This window comes from Microtus ochrogaster, linkage group LG1 (genome assembly GCF_000317375.1).
Source record: "Microtus ochrogaster isolate Prairie Vole_2 linkage group LG1, MicOch1.0, whole genome shotgun sequence".
NCBI classification, from domain to species: Eukaryota; Metazoa; Chordata; class Mammalia; order Rodentia; family Cricetidae; genus Microtus; species Microtus ochrogaster.
In genome coordinates this window covers 22572765-22591350 of record NC_022027.1, presented here as the reverse complement: position 1 = coordinate 22591350, position 18586 = coordinate 22572765, and the positions used below count along the sequence as shown (strand labels likewise).

Below are 18586 nucleotides of genomic sequence, written 5' to 3'. Positions count from 1 at the left end.
GGATCTCTGTGAGTTCGAGACCAGCCTGGTCTACAGAGCTAGTTCCAGGACAAGCTCCAAGGCCACAGAGAAACCCTGTCTCGAAAAACCAAAAGAAAGAAAGAAAGGAAGAAAGGAAGAAAGGAAGAAAGGAAGAAAGGAAGAAAGAGGGAAACTGACAGAATCCCCACAAGAGGTACTCATGCTAACAAGAACAAACTGGAAATAGAAAGGAGCTGCTGAAGGCATTAAAACGCCCCAGAGTGAGTGTAAACTGCTGACAGCTTTCCTTCTGCAAACAGAAAAGCAGATTCTTGGCACAGTCACTTCCCTACTACACTGTACCAGAGGTCACTCAGCACGTAAGTTAGGCTAGAAAAGGAGATAAAAGTTCTCGAGAAGAAAAGCCAGATGCGAGAGACCAGACCTCTTTGAGTTCCAGGCCAGCCTGGTCTGCACTCTGAGTTCCAGCACAGTCAGGCTATGTCTCAAAAAGCCAGGAAAAATAAAAATGTTCTAAGATAAAGAACTATATATACAAAACTATCCTTATGGAGTACTGAATTCATCAGGTAATTTAGCCACGTTGATGGCATGTTCTAATGGTTATTGTTGTTATGTGGAGGTCAGAAGACTGTGCAGTTAGTTGTTTATCTCCCTCCACCTTTACATGAGTCCCACAGATCAAATTCAGGCCTCCAGGCTTGCATCAGAAAATTCTACCCTGGTCCCATCTATATTTCTGTATATTAGCAACCAGTAGAAGTGATTTTAGCTAGGGATACAGCTCAGTGGTACAACACTTTTCCAGTAAGCATGAGCTACCTCAGATATCAAAGTGAAGAGGGAGGAGAGAGGCATGAGCAAAGAGAGAGGATGAATCAGGAAAATCTCAATCTCAAGTCCATTTCTCAGTCCTTACCTTTCCACAGTTGAGCAATTCATCCCAAGACCTTAGTCTCTTGAGGACACTACCACTCTTGGGGTTTCTAATCTCTCGCCTTGAAACAATGGAGTATCCAGGGCTTATTTAGTCTTAAGACTTCTTTTTGTCTGTCTCATCTACTCTTTGGTGGTTTCTTGCTTGGGTTTCAAGTGATTAGGTTGAATGAAACCACCAAAGAGTAGATGAGTAGATGAGACAGACAACCTAATCACTTGAAACTCAAGCAACACGCTAACAAATCAGCAGGTTCTAATTTAACAAGCAATTCTTGCCTGGCCGTGACATCAAACTCCCCACTGAGCATGATCTTCAGCTGGTAGATCTGATGGGTAAGATGTGATTAGATTATCAGAGTTCTGACCTAGTCAAGATTAATACATGGACAGACGAATGATTGAACTGGTAGAGGTTGGAACCTGGAGGTGAAACTTGCTTGGTTTAGAAGTAGGTCACTCTACCAGAGGTGTGACATGAAGAGTCTGTCTGGCCCAGGTTCTTCCTGTCTCTCTATCTGACTTCCTTACTCGAGGGAGGAAACTGCTCTGTTCTCCGCATGCTCTAAGCATGGTGCTCTGCTTCCCCCAGAGGTCCAGAAGCAAAGGAGTCAATGTGCTGATAGAAACCTCTGAAACAAGGAGCTGAATAAATCCTTTCTCCCTTCAGCTCTTTCCTCCAGTGCTTGTTTAGAGATACACAGTGCTCCATAAACACCCAAGCCAGGCATGTGTAAATCTCAGCTAAGGGCAACTTCCAGTTGCTGAAACCAAAAATGTAATAGCGATTTTGCTGTCCTTGAGAGACAGTATCTCACACTGTAGGCCCAGCTGGCTTCCACATAGCAGAGGGCTGGGACTGGAAGCTGGGACCACATGAGCAGCTCTTGACTTCCTTCTCCCTTACAACTCACATTTCAGCACTTTGCAAAACCTGCTAGTTCCAAATTCAAAATGTTTGGTAGCTGGGCACAGTGGCTATCATCTGGACATACTTTTAAATGTGTGGACTCCCAATTATCTATTATTATATCATCTTTATTAAAACAGAATACACACATCATAAAATTCACTATCTAGTGGTTCTCAACCTTCCTAATCCTACAACCCTCTAATACAGTTCCTCATGCTGTAGTGACTCCCAACCATAAAATTATTTTAGTTGCTACTTCATAACAATAGTTTTACTACTGTTAGGACTTTTTGTTTGTTTTTGAGACAGGGTTTCTCTGCTGACAGCCCTGGCTGTTATGAATCTTATGTAAATATCTTTGTTTTCCAATGGTCTAAGATGACCCCTGTAAAAGGGTCATTCAATCCCCCCAAAGGGGTCACAATTCACAGGTTGAGAAACACATCTTTCTTTCTTTCTTTCTATCTATGTATGTGTGTTTGTGCTTGGCTGTCTATGTGTGCACCACACAAGTACAAGTGCCCTCAGAAGCCAGCAGAGTGTGTCAGAAGTCCTCAAACTAGAGATACAGGTGGCTGTCTGTAAACTGCACAGGATGGGAGCTAGGAGCCAAACCCAGGTCCTCTGCAAGAGCAGCAAGTGCTCATAACAGCTGAGCTACACCTCTGCAGTCTCTTTCTTCTTATTTTAGTTTTTATTTATTCTTTGGGTTGGGGGGGTTATTTTTTTTTATTTTTGGTGTTTATGGTACAGAGGAGTAAACCCAGGGCCTCATGTGTACTCTGCAGGTGCTCTCCACTCAGCCAGCACCCCTGGTCTATAGTCACCATTCTGAAGCATATAATTCAGAGGTTTCTCAGTATATTTACAGAACTGTACACAATCTAATTCCAGAAAATTCCTAACATATCCTCATCCATGAATACTTAATCTCAGTCCCCTCCTCTGTAATCCCTGGCAATCACAAATCTGTTTATATAGACTCCCTATTCAGGGACATTGTATAAATGGAGCCATGAAATATGGCTTTTTATCATGTTTTGCTTTGTTTCCCTGAACAGTTTCAAATTTCGCCTTACTTGCAGCCTACAACAGCTGGGCCTCTCTCACTCACCGCCGCTGAGCAACAGACCACGGTACAAAGAGAGCGTTTCTTATTTAACAACCTGCCAAATGATGAAAATTTGAATATCTACTTTTTGATTATAATACATAATCTTACTATAAGCATTCTTTTTTAAATTCTTATTTTACGCACATGTGTATTTTGCCTGCATGTATGTACGTGCACCCCATATGTACCATGCCCAAGGAGGCCAGAAGAGAGCACTGGATCCTCTGGAATTGGAATTAGAGACAGTTGTGAGCCAACATGTGGGTGCTTGGACTTGAATTTGAGTCCTCTGAAGAGCAGCCAGTGCTTTTAACCACTGAGTCATCTCTCCAGGCCCATTCTAAATGGTCATGAATGGGCTTTTTACAGATACATGTTTTCATATTTCTTTTTTTTTTTTTGGTTTTTCGAGACAGGGTTTCTCTGTGGTTTTGGAGCCTGTCCTGGAACTAGCTCTTTTAGCCCGGCTGGTCTCGAACTCACAGAGATCCGCCTGCCTCTGCCTCCCAAGTGCTGGGATTAAAGGCGTGTGCCACCACCGCCCAGCTCATATTTCTTAAAATGGAATTCTAAGTCATACAGTAACTGTGCAGCCCTTTGAGGAACCACTAGATTATTTTTCCTGGAGGTGCATCACTGCAATTCCCATTAACAATGTACAAGCTCTCCAATTTCACTACGCTCTCAACCAATACCTGTTATTGTTCTTTTTAATTATGGCAATTTTATTTAGATTTATCTAGTCTGACTAGCTAGTTTTGATTTGCATTTCCCTAAGGTTTAATGTGGCTAAGGTTATATGTACATTACCACTTGCATATCTTTGAAGAAACATCTATTTTCATGACTTGTTCCTTCTAAAATTGAGTTGTTTTACTGCTAAGGAGAAACAAAGCTCTCACTCTACTCAGAAAGACAGAATTTTAGGCCGTGTGCTCTGAATAAGAATGCACCTGCACAGGCTCAATCTCCATCACCACCCTGTCCAAAGCCATGCTCTCTGCAATGAAAATAAACTAAGTCTCTGAAACTGTAAAGTTCCCAGTTAAATGGTTTCTTTTATAAGAGTTGCCTGGGTCATGGTGTTTGTTAGCAAGAACAGGACAGTGACTAAGTAGGCAGCCACTAAATACTACATTTTGAGCTGAATGTGGAAGGCGCAGCTCTCGTCCGGATGACTGTGGGCACGGAGCACAAGGACTGCTCAAGGACACAAGTTCGAGACCTGCCTGCAAGAAACTACTTAAATGTTTTTAATGTAAAGAATAAACCAGGTGGTGGTGAGGCACACCTTTATTCCCAGCACTGAGGAGGCAGAGGCAGGTAGATATCTGAACTCAGGGCCAGCCTGGTCTACAGAGTTCCAGGACAGTCAGGTCTATGGATAAATTTTATTTCTTTGTACTAAGAGTGGAACCTAGGGCCTCACATATTCTCAGGCCTCTTTTTAGTTTTCTTATTTTGAGACAGAGCCTCATTAAATTTCCCAAGCTGGTCTTAAAGTCACTCAAGTAGAGGGAAGCCTTGAACTTCCAATCCTCTTACTTTGGTCTCCCAAGCTGGTTGAGTCGAGATTTTAGATAATATTAAAGGAGGTTGTTTGTTTTGATTTTTTTAAGATATAATGTTAAAAAAAGAAAACAAGACGCAAACTAAAAATCATCTATAAAGCCACACAAACAGAACGGGATTAGAATGAGAATAAAGAAGGGCAAAGGATTACAAGTGGTTTTATATGTGTGTGTGTGTGTGTGTGTGTGTACACACACATACATACATATATACAAGTGGTAATATATTATATAATATAGTTTATGTTACTTTGTTATGTACTACTTTTACATTCTTCAAATATAATATATGCATTTTTTTCAGAATGGGGGTTACTATCTCATACAAAAATAAATCTTATCTTCCCTCTATACTTAACCAGTTTACAAACCACCTCTTCTCCTTCTTTGTGTGCAGATATATGGAAAACATCATCACATAAGAAGATTGAATGTCCAAACAATATTTAGTAAAATTGGGAAATTCTGATGTATAAAAACAACAAAATATCTCAATTATCAGCTTTACTTTCTGTATTCAATTTACATCAGTCTCATTTATAGTACTATAAGTGACTTATATTTCACTAATTTAGCATCCAATCTTGTACATTTCGTCTTCTTTCTTCATGAGAGCCTTTAAAAGACATGCATTTAAGCAAGTTGCAGTTTCTTTGCAAACAGCTGTCTTAAATAAGAGAATATATTCTAAAAAGATACAGAAAATAGGGATAGGGATAGATAAGGTTTGATGTGTGGTGGGAAAACGTGAACAGATTGGCTTTTTCAAATAAACAGCTGTTGGGTGGTGGTGGCCCACGCCTTTAATCCCAGTCCTCAATAGGGAGGCAGAGGGGCAAGGAGCTCTGTGAGTTCTAAGGTCAGTCTGATCTACAAAGCAAATTCCAGGACAGCCAGAGCTGTTACACAAAGAAACCCTGTCCCAAAAATCAAAAGAACAAAACCAGTTATTAACAACACTCTAAACACAAATTGCATATATACGCACCCAAAACTTCTACCTTAATATTCAATTTGAACGGGATTATCTTTGTGTGTCACAGGGTCTCACTATGTAGGTTAGTCTTGAACTCACTATGTAGACTAAGCTGGCCTTAAATTTACATCACCCTATATTAAGACTCTCAAATGCCCCCTTTTAAAATGATTTTAAAGAGCTAAGGTCCTGGGACTAAGGATGGAGCTCAGCCAAGAGTCCTCACCGAGCATGTCCAAGACTCTGGGTCTGGTGCCTAGCACTATGTAGCACTGGGTGTGATGCAACCCCAGCACTGGAGAGGTAAAGGCCAGAGCGTCAGAAGTTCACTGGGCATGGTGGTGTATGCCCTTAGTCCCAGCCTTCCAGAGGTCTCTGTGAGTTCAAGGCCAGCCTGATCAACAGAGCAAGTTCCAAGACAGCCGATCTGCATAGTGAGGCCCTGTCTCAGAAAACAAAAGCAAGAACAAATACACTCTTTAAGATTACGTCACCTAAAAGATAAAAGATGATTTCAAGCATACTAGATGACATATACCTGCAATCCCATCACTCAAAGTTTAAGCAGGAAATTGTGAACTCAAACCCAACCTGGGCTACCTAGTGAATCCTTTCTACAGTATGTATGCAATATGATTAGGGATAAGGTAGATACTAAAGTCTCATGGAAATGCCAGGGCTATGTCACCAAAACAGACAGTATTTATAGAAAATAAAACTAATTATCTTTAACATGTATCTACATAGCATAAAAACTATACCCTTTAAGTATTATGCAGCAATGAAAAAGAATACAGTATTCTGGAGAAACCAGAGAGCTCTGAGACAGCCTGCTAAGGTAAAACCAGCGCTGAGCAGCATGTGGCTCTTGTTCTAAGAACAGACAGAAGGTAAACCTCTCTACAATCCTCCAACATTTTCTGCAGTCCTTTCCTACTTCCTGCAATATTCATCTTGCTTGTTTTAGGGCTTTCCATTGCTAGTTCACCAACTTGTATTCTCTGCGATATTTCCAGACATGTTTTATACATGATCCGTCTTCTCCATCACTGTCCTGCAGAGCCCAGAGAGGCTGGAGGAATCCACAGTGCTGACCGACACACTGCAAAAGGACTGTATCACGTCGTATGAGGCACTACGTGCCCTACGCCACTTGGACAGAACCTGGAGAAAGTGACTGACCAGGGTATCCACACAAAAGGTGACTTTCAGTTTCATTTGGAGATGCTCATCTCCCTGACAAGCCATGTTCTGAGAACATGAATCATGATCTAAAGCTCGTAACATGGTTCCATACATAAAACAGACACATGATAGATATATGTAGATAGCTAACAATATATAAAATATGAAAGATCAAGAAATGAAATTTTAGGGAAAAAGACACTAAAACACTCATTAAATGGAAAAACTGGAGCCATAATGCAGCTGTTGAAGTCAACACTATTTCACAACACCAACGCCAGCCCTTACACATATTCTATTAACAAAATTTCTCATGCCTACTTTGTCTTGATTTTTCTTTTAATCACTCAAATACGTACATGAAAGCTTGAAAACTTACGTGTAAAATATGCATCACCTATGATTTTAGTAGTACTTACTGTCTGGCTGGCACCGCCGATACCAATGTGCTCAGGAAGGCCACAGTTGACATCTGCAACTCTAAAGCTGTCTTCTCACTGGAAAACATAATAAATGCAATGTTAGACACACTTTATAAGGCACATTCATACCAAATTATAATCTTTTTGCAATTTGAGGGGCATGGAGGTCTCACTATGTAGCCCCAAATATTCTAGGCAGGCCTGGGACTCAGAGATCTCTATCTGCCTCTGTCTCCCAAATGCTGGGATTAAAGGTATGTGTGTACCGGGTGTGCCGAGCATTCAAATTATTAATTTAAATGGAATAAAAATCCAAACTAAGAGTAGGGTAGTGGTGGTGTATTTTTTGTTGCTGTTTGGTTTGGTTGGGTTTTTTTTGTTTGTTTGTTTTTTTACTTTTGTTTTTCAAGACAGGGTTTTCTCTACAGCTTTGGAGCCGGTCCTGGAACTCGCTTTGTAGACTAGGCTGGTCTTGAACTCACAGAGATCCACCTGCCTCTGCCTTCCAAGTGCTTGAAATTAAAGGCATACCTCACCACCGCTTGCCTGCTGGTGTACGCCTCTAATCTCAGCACTCAGGAGGCAGAGGCAGGTGGATCTCTGAGTTTGAGGCCAGCCTGGTCTACAGAGATCATTCCAAAACCCACCCCCCGCCACAGCCAGAACTGTTACACAGACAAACCCTGTCCCAAAAACCACCCTCCCCCCCACAAAACAAAATCCAAAGTAGATCTAACATTTAGAAATGCATGATATTGTTAAAAGAAAGCTACAGAAGACCTCATTTGACTCCACTGGAAGCAACTACTACAGTATGAAAATACTGGAGCAAGAACTAAGCATGTATTCTAGTAGAATACTCTCACAGATTATCAGTAATAAGAGCAAAAAGCAGTCAGTGATTTACTTGACTTGTTTTAGTTTGAGCTGAAATACTCCTTGGTCCAAGTAAGGTTCTTGACTGCCCTTTTCCCAAACCCAGTCCAAGGATTGAGGTTCCCTTCTCTGGCTCCTCATCTAGCCCCGCTCTCGCTATCCACAGTCCAGCCTACCCCATTCCTATCCATGACTACTGTCCTTACAGTAGTCAAGACACTAAAAACAAAACAAGAGCAAATCAAACAAATTGTTTTAAATGTAAGGCAGTTTTTACTTTAAAATATTAATTTGCCTTTAATTTCTATTTTACATGCATGAGTGTTTTTCCTACATATATGTCTGTCCATCATATGCATACCTGGTGCCCACAGGAAAAAAAAATCAATAATTGATACTAAAAAACCATTGTTAGGTGAAAGGTTGATAGAAATTGAGCTTGTACAGCCAGGTGTGGTGGTTTTCACACCCATAATCCTAGCACGCAGGAGGCTAAGGCAGTGTCAATGTCTGAAACCAGCCTGAGCTTCATTCATAGCAAATTTGAGGCAAGACTGGGCTACATGAAGAGACTCTATTTCAAATCTTCATGCATGAAAAGGGAGGAGAGGTGTTAAAATGACAGAATGACACGTTACATTTTAGGTACTGTTCACTGTAACATAATTTCAAATGGCTTAGTGGCAGTGTTTACCTAGCATGTACAAGGCCTAACTTTGATCTCCATTACCACAAAACTCAAAAAAAAAAAAAAGTAGGCGTATCGGGGTTTGGATAGAAAGTATACCCCGTGGGTTCACAGGTATTTTGGGAGGTGACAGAAACTTTAGGAGGCAGTGCAGATCACAGGAGGCATCTTGTCTCTAGGCCCCTCCTGCTGACAGGAAGTGAACAACTACATTATGCCCCATTCTACAGCCGCCATGATTCCATGCCTCATCACAGGCCATAGCAACTGGGCCAGCTAAACCTTGGAAACCACGAGCCAAACATGATAAACCCTTCCTCCCTGCTCACAACGGTCCTCTGGAAGCCAGAAATGACGCTGCACACCTGTAATCCCGGCACTCAGAGACAGAGGCAGGAGGATCCCTGCAAGTTTGCAATGATCAAAATAGAGTGTCAAACAATCCAGGGCTGCATAGCAAGACCCTGTCTCAAAAAAAAATGTATTAAAGAACATCTCTTCACCACTGAGTGGAAGAAAGCAGTAGCTACTGCTTCGTCACCTCACTTCAGCTCACCCCTAAGGCACTGTATGACCACAGGAAGTAGGAGTGTGATCCTTCAATCACTCTTTTATGTATGAGTGGTTTGCCTTTATGTATGTCTGTGTACCACATGAATGTCTAATGCCCACAGAGGCCCCAAGAGGACACTGGATCTCCTGGTACTGGAGTCACAGATGGTTGTGAGCTGCTGTGTGGGTGCTGGGAATTGAACCTAGGTCCTCTGGAAGAGCAGCCAGTGCTCTTAACCACTGAGCCATCTCTCCAGCCCCAACAGTATAATTTGAAAGACCACATTCATATAGCCTTTTTGTTGTTGCTGCTGTTTGTTTTTCAAGACAGGGTTTCTCTGTGTAACCCTGGCCATCCTGGAACTTGCTCTGTAGACCAGGCTGGCCTTTTATACCTTTTATTCCAGTATATTGTTAGAACTTTCTACCATTTTCTATTTAATTACTCACTGTTGTTGTTCATCCTTGCTGTGCCTAATTCACAGTGTGACTTTTATATATACAGGAAAAGACATGCTAGGAAGTATTCTACCACAGCGGCAGACCTCCAGTCCAAGTCCTTTTCTCTTGTACAGCATGTATTATTTCTACATGGTTATCTATACTTATATTTCAACTTGGGATTTTGTTTTTATGTGCAGTGGTACTGCATATTGAACCCAGAACTCAGATATGTTTTATGTAGTTCAGGCTGGCCTAAAATTTGCTATGCAGCAAAGAGGATCTTTCTGCCTCCACCTCCCAAGTGCTAGAAGGGATTCCACATGTACGCCATCATGCCCCACCTCCAGTTACATTCCTAATGCACTGCATATCTAAAACTATCCCAGAGTTTATGTTTCACAAGGCATAGTTTACACCTCTGCCTTCAATAATATTCTCAATCTCATGAAGTACTTCCACCCCCCAATGGCTCAAGCCACACATTTAGCAAAAATAATCCTTGATTCCTTTCTTTGGGGGGGAAGGGGAGGAGTTTAAGACAGTTTCTTTGTGAGCCGTGGCTGTCCTGGAAATTGCCCTGTGGACCAGGCTGACGTCTGCCTCCAGAGTGCTAGGATTAAAGACGTGTGATTCCTTATTTTCATTGACTGTGATCCTCTTTGAAACTATCACTTAGCCTTACCCTCTCTCATATGGATGCATTCTTATTTCCTTCACCCTCCCTACTATAGCCTTCAAACCACATCTCTAACTTCTTGCTTTCTCTTGCCTTTCAAGATTTTTCTATTTATTTATTTCATGTGTATGTTGCATGTATGTGGACATGTGCATTCCATGTTGTGCATGTGGGTGGGGTCAGAAGACAACTTAAAGCAATCTCTTCTTTGTTCCATCATGTAAAGATCTGGGTATTAAACTCAAGTCATCAGCCTTGACAGCGAGTGCCTTTCCCCCTAAACCATCTTCCTGGCCGGCCCCTTTCTTCTTATTCACCCATTATTCATTCCCTAAATAGACTTTGAGATGAAAACAAAGCATATTTTATACACAACAAAACATCAGTAGAGTGCTGTCTACATGGGAACCTTTTCATAAATCTGGAGTGAAGAAAAAGATAAACAAAAATACATAAACAGTTTGGTGCTCTACGCAGTTTCAGGCTTCCATTTAGGGTCTTAGAATACACCCCCGGTGCACAACAGGGATTACGCCACTGGTTTTCTTTAGCTGGCACCCGGCCTCATGCACAGACGTCCTCTCTTCTGCCCCCTGTTTCATGACACTATTCCTCCAGGCTGTGTCACATCACCAGCCTTTTGCTCTACTCACTTTGTTTAGGTTCATCCAAGCTCACTGCTTCAACAGCTGTAACTGATTCTATTAAGGAATTCTCTCCCAAATTCTATAGCTAACTGCCTCGTGAATATTCCATGGCTACTTCAACGTAAAATTTTCATGATTCTCCGGTTTTCAACACCAAGTTCCATCAAGCTGGTAATGCATTCAGGGACTCTTATGACCTGCTCCCTCAGCACAATAGGGCACCTTCTTCCCCTAGTTCACACGTTCTCTACTGCATCTGTAGCTGCACACTTGCTTCCATCAGGAATCACGTATCTCTGCCTCGTACGTGCTCAACCCAGAGATCCGCTACACCACCCCACCAAAGCGATACTTCCTAGATCAATTAATTAACTTTCTTCCAGAAAAGTCATCCACTCTCCCAAAGCCTGAGTTCAACTCAACTCCCAGTACATCCTAGGCACACCTTTATCCTGACACCTTTGTGCCTACTTTAGACTGTTACTATGAAAGCAAATATGTGTATTATTTAGCAAACAAAAACTCAATAAATATCCTGTATACCAGTATAAGCCAAAAATGCTGCTAGTTCTTTCCAACAGCAGACTTAACCATTTCAGCACCTGGAATACCCAGGTCCTTAACATAGACCACCTCTTTCCTACAAAAACCAGTTCATACAGACAAGTAACTAAGAATGGCAATGGACGTGCTTTATATCTGCCCTGAACTCCTTCCCCATCCCTTCCTCCACTGGGGGTCAGCTTCCTACTAAGAGAGCACAAGCTATAGAAGTGTCATCAAATAGCACAGAGAGCCACTAACATGAGACACTAAGTAAATAGGCCTGAGCCGATAGGAACCAGGTCCCATCCTTAGCAGAAGGAGAAATGAAGTCCATATGTATTATAAGTACAGGAAAGGTCCAGCCATGGTCAAGTTCCCATCCTCACAGCCTCCTTCATCATACAACTCCTATTATATTGTCACATGAGCCAATAACACCCACCCCTACAGGCCACTTCCAGAAACTGAACTCCAAAATGTCCTAACTAATAACAAGAAAACCGAATAGATGGAAATAAGATGTCAGAGACTATTTTACATTCCAGCTTAAAAATTTTTCATCAGAACCAATGTCTCCCTCTGTTCTTTTTCTACTAAGTAAGCTCCCAAATTACTATTTAATTGCTTTTTCTATTATATTTCAATGCAACTCAGATCATATTTTTCAGGCATTTTGTTATACCTTAACCTAGCACATGGTGAAATGATAAACAAGCAAGCAATCACAGTGTGATTATGAGAACACAGAGTGCTAAGGAAACATGGGGCCTGTGTTCCCCAGGCTTGTGTCAAAGAGCTCTTTGGTAGACTACCGCCCACACTGAGACATGGCAGACAAGTATGACTTAGCAAACAAAAGTGGTGGTAACCAAGGAAATAAGGAGGCAATCAGGACAGAAAAAGGCCTCTAATAATGCTTAGATTGAAATAGCTCAGCATGGTAAAGAAAAAATGCAAGGAACTACGTATGATTTGCTCCCTGAGGGAAGAGGGGAAGGCACAGGAGGATCAAGTTAGTCTCGAGTCCAATCACAAGGATCCTGAAAGCCAAATCTAACTCATGAAGCAATGAAGAGGAAAAAATTTTTTAAAATCCCACAACCCTCAAGGCAGTAGTGGTGCACATTTTTATTCCCAGCCCTCAGAAGGCAGAAACAAGCAGATCTCCTGAGTTCAAGGCCAGCCTGGTCTAGAGAGCAAGTGCCAGGACAGCCAGGGCTACACAGAGAAACTTGTCTCAAAAAACAAAAACAAACAAACAAACAAATTCCATATCCAAGTTACCTACTCAACTCAAATGTATTAGAACTATGACTCTGGCCACAGTGAATGACGTGGAGAAGTTATTCAAGCAAACAGGCTGAGATGATGCTACATTGTTGCTACAATGGCAACATAAAGGGTAAAGAAATATACCCAAGAGATTATCTGAGAAATACCCAATGAGGTCCAGGTTGATCACAAGCAAAATGAAAAGGGATACAAAGAACCGCTTATATTTCTGACAATCAGTGTATACACATATGCACTACCTAGTTTAATCTTCCCAGAGAGATGAGGCAGAAAAGGGACGATCCTGTGTACTTTTTTGGTTTGAGGATAGGACAGCTGATGATTACAGCTTCAGGATATGTGGAGTACGAATCACATGAAAGAACATCCAACGGGCATGTCATTAGGACAGATGTTCAGGCGCTGGAAAAGAGCTTTTGGAATATTTACACAATATTCAGCAAGTACATGGTAACAGCAGAAAATCCTAGTCTGGCAGTGGTAGAGCTTGCTTTTAATCCCAGCACTCCGAAGGCAGAAGCAGACAGAGCTCTAACAGCCTGGTCTACAGAGTGAGTTCCAGGACAGTCTGCTGCACAGAGAAACTATCTGGAAAAACAAAAAACAAACAATCAAGTATCTGTCATTCATACTACAAGTTATTTAATACCCACATTCTTCCAGGGGAGTGGTTCTCAACCTGTGGGTCGCACATCAGATACCCTGCATCTTAGACATTTTCACTAAAATTGATAACAGTAGCAAAATTAGTTATGAAGTCGAAATGAAATCTTATGGTGGGAGGGGTCACTATAACACAAGTATTGTATTAAGGGTTGGAGAGGTGGCTCAGTGGTTAAGAGCACTGGCTGCTCTTTCAGAGTTCCTAAGTTCAATTTCCAGCAACCATGTGGTGGCTCACAACCATCTATAGAAGGACTTGATGTCCTCTTCTGGCATAAACGTGTACATACAGATAAAGCACTCATATACATAAAGTAAATAAATGAATCTTAAAAAAAATTTAAGTAACTGTATTCAAGGATCACAGCATTAAAAACCACTGGTCTAGGATGTTGGAAATACTAAGATTCAATACCAGCCTCTCAGCAATCCTAGCCTTTGGAGAATGTTACTCAATACAATAGTATGGGAAGGACTGAAGATGCCTTTACAGTAAATAACATTACATCTCAAAGCTGTGTCAGGAGAATTTATGGGGAAAGTCGACAGTAAGCGGAGGCTCTTTTGTTATTGTGGGTTTTTTTATTTTTTTTTTTTGAGACAGGATCTCACAACAGAGCCCTAGCTATAGAGTTGAAATCACTATGCAAACCAAACTGGCCTTGAACTTGCAGTGATCCCCCAGTCTCAGCTTCCCCAGTACTAGGATTACAGGACTGAGACACCATGCCCATCTAGAAAAGAAATGTTACTGCCCACTTTGAAACAACAGCAAAAACTTAAGTCCTATTCATGTCACTCTCCCAAATAATTTTTAAATTTAATTAACAGAAAGCATGTCCTATTTAAGACTGGATTGAGGACCAGGCATGATGGTGCACACCTTTAATCCCAGCAGTTAGGAGGCAGAGGCAGGGGAAATTTTTGTGAGTTTGAGGCCACCTGGATGGACAGTCAGGACTGTCCATAAAGGGACACTGCCTCAAAAAAAAAAAAAAAACTGATACTCAGAGTTTGTTGTCTTTCTCCCTCTGCCCACTCATTCTTTCTTTCTTTTCTTTTGTAAGTGTGTATGGCTATTTTGCCTGTATGTATGACTGTACACACGTATATTTGGTGCCCATGGAGGAGAAAGGAGGATGCTAGCCATCTGGGTGCTGGAAATAAAACCCAAGACCTCTGGAAGAGGACCCAGTGCTCTTAACTGCTGAGCTATCTTTCCAGCACCCCCTCACACACCCCACACACATACTTTTTGGCTATTTGAGGTAGGATTTCTAGCTCAGACTGGCCTGAAACTCATTATGTAGCCCAGGCTAACCCTGGCAGTCTTCATGGCTCAGTTTCCCAGTCCTGAGATTACAGGTAGAAACCACCACTCTCAGCTTGTTTCTGGGTTTAGAAACCCTATTTGAATTAGATTTAAGTTCTGCAACAGAATCATTTCTGGACGTTTAGAGTTCAGTCATCATCCTTTGGGACTGTGGAGGGTATACATTGAAGACGATGCAGCTTTTATCAGCAGCAAGACCCAAGATCATTCTTAGCCACATACTAAATTCAAGCTCAGTCTGAACTACATGACACTGTGTCAAAATAAATAAATAAAAGGATAGGCACCGACAATCCATATTTAAAACAATGGACTGTTGACCATCAGATTTTTTTAAGTGAACCTGGCACACACTAACCAGCTTCAGGAGGAGCAACAATATGGAATTTCTGGCTAGTAATTCATTGATTAGTAGTCATAAAAATCCAGCTGACTCATCAATTTAACATCCCATAGAAATCAATGAGGTATTCTTTTAATTTGTTAAGTTCTGTGTGTTCAGATAGAATCGATTAAATGTAGTCTAGGTGTATTAATAACTACTGGAAGGCAATGAGCTCTGAGCTCTGGGCTAAGAAGGAAACTGCTCCCGGCTCTGAAAGTCCTTCCTTCTAACCTCGGCAAAAGGCCTTCTGAGGACAGGTAGGAAGATACAAGTAAATCCAATAACCAAAGACCTTAACCATTTTAAAAATCCTTATACACAGGGAAACTAAAGTGACGGAAGGAAAAATGTCTAGGTGAGAATCCGATACATCTTATTTCACCCACGTAAGACATATTTGTACATTACATACATACTGGTAGTGGACCCTACAATCAATGACACATCAGCTTACCTGGAAAAATTTATTATACTGACACATACAAATGGTAAGCATATTTTATAATTGATAGGTTGAATGGATTTTTGAAAATGTAGTTATTTTCTGGGTATCCAAGATTTAAGCCAGACATGGTGGGATTTGCCTTTAATCCTAGCTTGGGAGGTAGAGGCAGGTAGATTTCTATATGAATTTGAGGTCAGCATAGAGAGTTCAAGACAGCCAAGCCTAGCAACATAGTGAGACTCTATCTCAGATAAAAAACAATGAAGTTCTAGTTTCAAAGGCCCACAGAAATGTGTTAAGAGAAAGGTTAGAATCATAAAAACCTAGGTTTCCCTGAACCCTCTTGTATACCTTTCTTGGGTGACTTTGAGCAATTTGAATAGTTCCCAGTCTCTTCTTGCCTGTAAAACAAAACTGAAAACACATGCAAATTTCATAGTAAGGTAAACTAAATGTGAATACTATACATAAAGTCCTTAAAACAGTACCTGGCATCAGTATGTGTGATTTCATTGCCATGAAGGTGAAGACAGTAAAGGGAATAATGTATTGCTCTGCCTAGCACAGGGAGTATCAAAAGAACTTTGATCTCAATTCCTACATAAACCATTTTCAACAGAATTTAAGAGATGTTTGTTGCGAGTCACTACTTGACCTGACAGGTGGCTCTTCCCCAAGCTTACATTATTTTGCATATGAAAGACTGAAAGGAAGACAAAGAAAACAGGCACTTCTTTTCTAAGTCAAGCTGACTAGAAAACTGCCCTCTGGGTGCGGTGGCCCAGATAGTTAAGCTCCTGAGAAGCAAAGGCAGGCGATCTTTCGGATGAGACCAACCTCAACTATAAAGAACGTTCCAGGCCAGCCAAGGCTACATATAGAGACCCTATCTCAAAAAATAATATTAAGCTTCCTTTGTACATCCGAAGGCAAAGATAATCATGATTAATGATGAAGGTTTTAAAAGAAAAAATTTTTAAACACATCTACAGTGATAGTAGTTAGCCTCTAACTGTATACAAGATACATGCCTTTACCATAACTTATGCCCATTTTTCTATGAAGTTCAGTGCTGCCACTGTCTCCGCTTCACAGCTACTGAAGTCAACAGGTGCACAGACCCGCAGAGTACAGGCAGGAGAGGCAGGTCTCTTACGCCTTTCCAGGTTGGGGTGTTTATTGGTTTTTGTTGTTTTGTTTTCTCTTCGCTTGCTAACTAAATCGCCGCCTCTCTGCAGTGGAGCAACAGCCATTTCTTTCTAATTCTCCCCACCACCTCCACCACTGTAGTTCCCCCCATCCTCGCAGAACATTTAAATAATACGTTGGCATAGTAACTGAAAACTGACTTCAATTCTGACCATTAACAACAACAACAAAAATCCGCTGAAAGGAAACCGAACCACATTTATTAATGCACAAAACGCATGTTTATATTTCTAAAAATTATCTCTGTGAAAACTGAGCCATAGGAGTTCAAATGAGTTGCAGTCGAGAGCTAATTTGAAAGACAACAGTGGAAGCGATTTCTTCAAAGGACTGAAAGAGCGAATACTGTTACCAAAGGACAACGGATTAAAATAAACAAGTGGGAGCGGGGGAGGCAGCGGCAAATCAGTCATTGTTTTCTAAAAGGCCAGGTTATCTCCGGGATTTTCTTCCCCGAGCTCAACCAATCCCCACCTTTTCAGAGTTAACCAGTCTCCAGGCAAGCCGCGCTTCCTGATTGGCTCGGCGGCCTGGAGTAGAAAAAGCAGCCAATCCCTCCCGCGTCAGAACTGTGCTATGGAGACATTACAACCACTGCATGGCAGGAATGTGTACAAACCTGTCGGTGCAGCAAATTTCAGCTGCTACTCCTAAAGACAGTTGCGGAAGGTTTCCCTAAAGCCTGCGGGCCCTAGCTCAGACGTGGCTTCAACTTAAAATAATAATAAATTCCTCTGCTCTCTTTTTCTGGGGGGGGAGGAATCAAAGTGTCGTAACCAAAAGCACCAACAGGATAAACTCTGCCCTCGGAATGACTCATTCTCTCGAAGCCCGGTGTCCAGAGAGCTCGCACTGGGTCTCGGAGAGCGGGAGGGAAAGTTGGGGCTGGGAAGGGGCCGGGGTGGCAGGCACACAGTCCCAGAGGGAAGCGAGCCCGCGGGCGGTGAGCGAGCGAGCGAGCGAGCGTGTGTGCTCCGGGAGTGAGTAAATAAACACCTCTACTAGCACTACGTGCCCGGGCAGGCGGCCCAAGTTCCCAGAAGGCTCGGCCTGGGAACCGGCGGGGCGCTCGCGGGGGCGCGGGGTCAAGTCGGGGCGAGAAGGCACCGGGAGAGCCCCGGGGGCGGGAGGGGTGTGTCGCGGCCTGGAGGCCCGCCAGGCGCTGGAGGCCCGGGAAGCGGCCGCGGCGCCCGCCTTCTCTCGGCCTCGGGCCGCGCGCCAGGGCCCGCCTCCCGCGACGCCTCACTCCCCTTCCGCCCGGAGCCCGGCCCGCGCCTGCCCGGGTCTCCGCGTCGCTAGTCGCCGGCCTCGGGCCCTCCTCTGTGGGCTCCGCGCTCCCAGGATCTCCCCCCTTCTCGTCCTTCCTCCTCTTTCCCCCTCCGGCACCCTTCTTCCCGGGTCCCGTCGCCTGTCTTCCCCCACCCTCCGTCTTTACCTGCCGCGAGAGTGGGGACGTCGAGGCCCGGGCCGCGTCGTCGAGTGAGCGAGCGCCGCTGGTCCGCAACCCTTTCCCGCCGCCGCCACTGCGCTCTCTCCGGTGCGGCGCGGGGCTGGCGAGCAGCTGTGGCCGCGGGGGGGAAAAGACGCAGCCGCGAGCGTGCGGAGCGGGGACACACTGCCGCTCTCCGTCCGACCCGGGAAGAGCAGCCTCGCCGGAGCCCGCCGCGCACAGGAGCCCGCCGCGAGAGGGCGGGTGGGCGGCCGCGTGGGGAGGGGTCTCGCGGCCGCCG

General features: G+C 43.1%; 1 protein-coding gene across 4 annotated transcripts in view; it reads right to left on the bottom strand.

Moving 5' to 3' along the window:
- The window catches only part of N4bp2 (NEDD4 binding protein 2), a 70326-nt gene extending 52829 nt beyond the window's left edge, over nucleotides 1-17497 (bottom strand). For 3 of the 4 annotated variants that reach the window (XM_026784957.1, XM_026784956.1, XM_026784960.1), the window contains exon 1: nucleotides 7097-7174. The gene's annotated coding sequence lies outside the window, so the exon portion shown is untranslated. Of the gene's footprint in view, nucleotides 1-7096; nucleotides 7175-17475 lie in introns of those variants that run through there. The other variant, XM_026784958.1, reaches the window with a different exon arrangement.
- Between the last annotated feature and the right edge of the window lie 1089 nt (nucleotides 17498-18586).